The following is a 6,000-nucleotide window of genomic DNA, read 5'->3' as shown; positions in this document are numbered from 1 at the left end:
AGCTGATACCTTGAGATGCACGAGGCGTGCTTCGTTCACACAGAGATATTCAGCTGCACGTATGCTGTGCCCTGAGAATCCAGGGGTCCTGCTCAGCGTGATTTTGCCAGGATTCCCATCCAAAAAAAAAAAAAAAAAAACGACAAAATGCCTATATGACAGCGTGGTCTATTTAGAACCACAGAGCCCAGGGGCGCCTGGGTGGTGCAGTCGGTTAAGCGTCCGACTTCAGCCAGGTCACGATCTCGCGGTCCGGGAGTTCGAGCCCCGCGTCGGACTCTGGGCTGATGGCTCGGAACCTGGAGCCTGTTTCCAATTCTGTGTCTCCCTCTCTCTCTGCCCCTCCCCCGTTCATGCTCTGTCTCTCTCTGTCCCAAAAATAAATAAACGTTGGAAAAAAAAAAAAAAAAGAACCACAGAGCCCACATTATCGAGAACATTCTTAAAGGAGAAACTTTTCGCTTTTACTAGATTTGCTAAGAACTGAATCCCCTCCTCACGACGTGACTCGTACGATAATTGAACAAATTTGCCAGAAACGAGCTCCTGGCTCCATGAATGTCGAGCTTCATTTCTCCCGCCCGCACACGCACACCCGGGGCCAAGGGGCCACAAGAAAGGCTGGCAACACAGTACAACCATCCCAAGGGATCGCCCCCCGTGGGCGCAGCTGGGTCCCCAGAATCCAACCTGAGCCTGGAGTCCGCGGTATCTCAGCTGTCTCGGGAAGGGGACGCACCCCACCAAACCCGCTCCCCGTCACCTGGACCCCAAGGCGGGGACAAGTCGGAGAAGCAAGGAACGACAGGTATACCGGCTGTCATCAAAATATCTCACTCCTGCACGTATAAAGAAATACGGGTGATGGTGTGAGCCCATCGCGCGGGCCCTCACGGTGAGGGCGCCCCTGGAAACGCGCTCACGGTAAACCGCCAGTGCAGGAAGACCTCCGTGTTCCGGGTGTGGATTCAAGCGGCTCGAATCCCAGGGTCCCTTCTGGTGAACACGGTCTGTACTGTTAAGACCCAGAGGGTCCCCTTCCCAAGCCTCCCGATGGCCCTGGGTCAGATCACCTGAGGGGTCAGTGCAGGTCGAGATAAATACATGGCAGGCCCGCCCACCCCTGCTTCCCACCCAACCGGATGCCAAAACCCGGGGGCCGACCCCCGACACCTTGCCCGGACCATGGAACTGCCAGGAAAGTTCTCACCTTCCCCTCGGCCAGCCCAAGCTTGATCGCGCAAGCCCACCCAAGCCGCTTTCCCGTGGCTTCCGGTTCCTGGTGCGATGAAGCCCCAGGCCTCCGTGGCCCCATCTGGCCACCCCCGCCCTGTCACCCCCTCACCCGCCCTGCCCCTGCCTCAAATCCCCAGCCTATCGGTTCGGAGGAGGTGAGAGACCAGAGGGCACCGCGCACCCCCACTTGCCAGAGGAAACCCCTTCCCCTCTCGCCCCCCGAATTGTCGGGAAGGCGGCAAAACCATCACAACCGCTTTCCGTCGGGCCTGTAAAGTGCAGAACTTGGGTCAAGGTTCTCTCTGTTCCGCAGCAGGTGTAAACCTAGCCGAGTGTTCCTCGAGAGGGAACTTGATACGAGGGCAGCCAGGACATTGGGTAACCAACGCTCAGCCGGCCGTGACCCTCCAGTGCTCCCAGCTCAAACCACCCTGCCTCCCCCGCCCCCCGCCACCCCGCCCCCCGCCAAGAACGCGCCAAGCCTTCCTGCAGAGTGCAGCCCGCCCGGGAGCCGAGGCTGAAGCAGCTGTGGGTCTCCTTATCATCGATAATGAATATACGGGTACGTCTGGGGTCAACACGGATTCGGAGAAGGATACCCTTCTGGGTAGGAACCCAGCGCATGGTTTGAAATTGGAGAAAATGATCGGCGGACCGCGGCCGCCGCACCGTCCCTCCCAGGGAAAGAAGCCCAGGGCGGGCTCTGGCACTAGAAAGACTTTTCTCCCAAGTTCCCAGCGGCTGGAACCATCGTCCTTCCTGCCATCATCCCGGGAACAAAAACTCAGTCCTCAGGAAGCGTCGCCCGCGCCGCGAGGGGCTCCTCGTGACAGGAGCAGCTCTGGAAACTATCAGAAAACATTAAAGGAGCAAAACGCATTTGGCCGCGTCGCATCTGTGGGGCAAGATTCCGCTCTGCCCCAGACTAAGCCTCCGCTCACTCAATTAGGTCGAGGAAAATGGACAAGGGCTCAAACTCATCGTCGAAAAGATCTCATTTCTTAGCAAATGCGGTTTACTGTTAAAAGGGGGAAGTGGTCTGCTTCCTCCGCGAATAAAGACAATTTGGGGAGATCCTGGGCAGGGGAGCCAGAGATAAAAGGGAAGACATATCTTGACGTATGAGTTCACCAGCCGATGCCCGCACACACGCGGAGATCTGAGATGAAATCACGGAGCTAACGACCACTGAAATGTTGCAGGACATCGCGAATGACATCATGGGTCCCCGGCTTCGTCGCTAATGTGTAACGGGCCAGCTGATAATGCAATCAGAGACCGGCTGTCAGTCTGTGCGGTGAGATACGCTCAGAAGACGTCTGCTGGGCCAGATTCAAGCTCCCCCGGGCCTCAGTAATGCCGCAGAAATGACAAGACCCACTTGCCGGCGGGGGGTAGAAGCCAGGCGGGTGAAGAAAACTTACCTGCAGCGAACAAGGAGCCACACGGTTTGAAATGTGAGACCTCAGTTGGGTAGAGAGCACCATCCCAGGGACGGTCAGGCCGCTGCACAGTCCGAAAAGTTGGCCGGAGTTTCAGCAAATTTTACGAAGCACAGGCCGACCGAGAGCTTCGGAGGCACCATACCGGCGGTCGGTCCTTTGGGTGTCCGCGTAACGGGACCGCGTGGGGGGGGAAGCGGAAGGGACCCCAGAACGCTTGCAATCTTGCCGACCCTTTGTGTTCCTGATGCGTGACTCAGGGCACAACAGGGTGCTCTCCCCAGCGCCGCTGAGCAGGGCGAAGACAGACCGCGTGGGCCGCTGGGCGGTTTAGCAGAACCCCTTCGGGCCAGGCCGGGGGAAGAGGGAGCTTGGGTGGGCCTGGCAGGGAGGGCGGCCAGCGCAGAAGAAGAGGCAGGATGAGCAGTCTCGGGAAGGGGCCCCGAGTATTTGGAGGGGCCGTGAGGAACCGGGCTTGGCGGATGAGGGACGTGGTTCAGGAGAGCCCGATGTCGCCGGGGCCCCGAGGGCAGAGAGGAGAAAGGGAGGGGCCCCGTTCCTATCCAGCCACCTGGACACCCGCGTCCCGGCTCGGCTGGGCTCGACACGCCCGGGGTGTCCCCAACGCCTGCTCACGCAACCTCAGCACCCCTGCCGGCAAGTGGGTCATTTCCTTCTCCCTGGCCCCTTCCCGGAAACGGCCCTGGCACTCATGCCCAGAGGGACGGAGGTCCTGGAGGGTCCGAGCCGCCAGCACGGTTCCTGGGAGTCTGAAGTATCCCGGCTTGGAGCTACTTCTCCCGTAAGGGGTTCTCAGGAACGTCTCTGCCTCGTTGTAGAAAGTTACACTGGGCTTCTGAGCACAACTCAGAAGCTTCGAATAAGTATACTTTATTTTTTTACTGTTTATTTATTTTGAGAGAGAGAGAGAGAGAGAGAGAGAATCCCAGGCAGGCTCCAAAGCTTCGAATAAATATACTTTATTTTTTTACTGTTTATTTATTTTGAGAGAGAGAGAGAGAGAGAGAGAGAATCCCAGGCAGGCTCCAAAGCTTCGAATAAATATACTTTATTTTTTTACTGTTTATTTATTTTGAGAGAGAGAGAGAGAGAGAGAGAATCCCAGGCAGGCTCCAAAGCTTCGAATAAATATACTTTATTTTTTTACTGTTTATTTATTTTGAGAGAGAGAGAGAGAGAATCCCAGGCAGGCTCCAAAGCTTCGAATAAATATACTTTATTTTTTTACTGTTTATTTATTTTGAGAGAGAGAGAGAGAGAGAATCCCAGGCAGGCTCTGCCTCTGCACTGTCATCGCAGAGCCCGACTCGGGGCTCAGACCCACAGACCGTGAGACCGTGACCTGAGCCGAATCAAGAATCGGAGGTTTAACCAACCGAGCCGCCCGGCTGCTCCCTGATAAATATACTTTAATGAAATACCGTGCAAACATCCAGAAGGGGGAACGTCACTTGCCGCCTTTCCCACATGTGCCTGCCCAGGGAACCCTTCCGTGTGGAGAATCCCTCAGGGTGGGGATCCAAGGAACACACTTTGGGAAAAGTTCAGGAGAGCTTGGTCCCAGGATCCTGGCGACTTCTAGAATTCAACCTGCTATCAGTTCCTCCCCAGGGCGCAGGCCCGGGGCACAGGCCGGCCTCCTCCGCCCCTCAGTCGGGGTGACCGGGAAATGCAGTCAGGGGTTCAGCGCCACGTTGAATCAATCCTGAGCCCACGGAGCCCAGTTTAGCTTTTTTTCCTTGTTTTTGTACAGAACGTGAGTTCTGTTTTGGTTTCGCTGTGTATCTCGACACAACCTCAAAGGTGCAGAAAACCTGCAGAGATCATGCCGACAACACGCGGATGCCCTTCACCTAGACCCACCGTCACCCTGGGCATTTCGCCCGCTGGCTTTCTCGCTCAGTCTTTCTTTATACATATGCGTATCTTTGTCTCCGAACCACAACGTTGCCGACAACCCGTGTCGCTGTGCCCGTCTGGTCGGCTCGCGGGACCCGAGGCCTTCACGTGGGAATCTGGGCCGGAGGGGGAGGGGGAGGGGACCCCATTCCACCCATAGCAATCCTTAAATATTCTGGTGCGTATCTTCTAATCACAAGGACGCTTTCTCACGTAGCCACAGCACAACCGTTCTTTTTAAGAATGAATGGGGCTTTTAGGGGCGCCTGGGTGGCTCAGTCACTTAAGCGTCCGACTTCGGCTCGGGTCCCCGATCTCCCTGTTCCTGAGTTCGGGCCCCGCGTCGGGCTCTGTGCTGACGGCTCGGAGCCCGGAGCCTCCTTCGGATTCTGCGTCTCCCTCTCTCTCTCTGCCCCTCCCCTGCTCATGCTCCGTCTCTCTCGCTCTCAAAAATAAAATTAAAACATTAAAAAAAAATTTTCTTTTTAAGAATGAACAGGGCTTTTAAGGAGGTTTACGGCAGCACAGTTATGAAATTCTGACAATTGGCCATTTAAACAATATCCTCCGATGCGTGATGCCCACTCAGATTTTTCCAGTCACCCCCAAAATGGTCTTTCACGGCATTGAATTTCAGAATACGACCAACCATGGCATTCAGCGGGATGCCTTTCTGAGTTTCCTTTATTGTGGACGCATCTTCCGTTTTTCCTTTGTCTCCGTGACGCTGGCACCTCGAGGGCAGCTACGGGACTGAGGCTGTGCCCGCGGTGCTGCCGTCGGGAGGCACACGCCGTCACTGGGTCCCCACGCTGGCGCTGTCGACGCGGATCCCTCGGTGAGGGTGGCCTTCTCCGGGTTTCTCCAATCGCCCCTTTGAATGGGGTTGAGTCCCTTCAAAGTGTCCCGTGGAAAGATGCCAAGAAGCTCGATCTACGCTACACTTTCGCCCGAGGGTCTCATCTCCGTCGGTGAGCGTGCCGCTTGCCTCAATCACTCCCTGCTCCCATGGTTCCAAATTTGCAATTTCCGGAACCTACCATTGCGCCCACATTTGTCAGCTGGTGTTGCACCCTAAAGAGCTTTCTTTTCTCCGAGGTGGGTTTACCTATCCATCTACTAATCCACTCTCCCGTGTGGACTCAGGGATCCACACTCTCACGATGGGATGATGATCCGTTGCTGGCATTGTACTCTGTGATGCTGGAATGCTCGGCCTTGGAGAGCTCGAGTGGGACCTGTCCTCGTACGTGTCCCTGGATGGGGGGGCTCGTATATAAATGGTCTGCAGGGAGCACACGAGCTGCCTGAAACCACACCCGAGGATGGCTTGTCTGTGTGCTTTGCGAGGGGGGTGAAGGTCCAGTAGCTTCCATCGCATGTGCAAAGGGGCCGTCACCTC

Source organism: Prionailurus viverrinus, chromosome D1, assembly GCF_022837055.1.
Source record: "Prionailurus viverrinus isolate Anna chromosome D1, UM_Priviv_1.0, whole genome shotgun sequence".
NCBI lineage: Eukaryota > Metazoa > Chordata > Mammalia > Carnivora > Felidae > Prionailurus > Prionailurus viverrinus.
The sequence above is the reverse complement of the archived record's forward strand: the minus strand, read 5'-3'. Positions refer to the sequence as shown.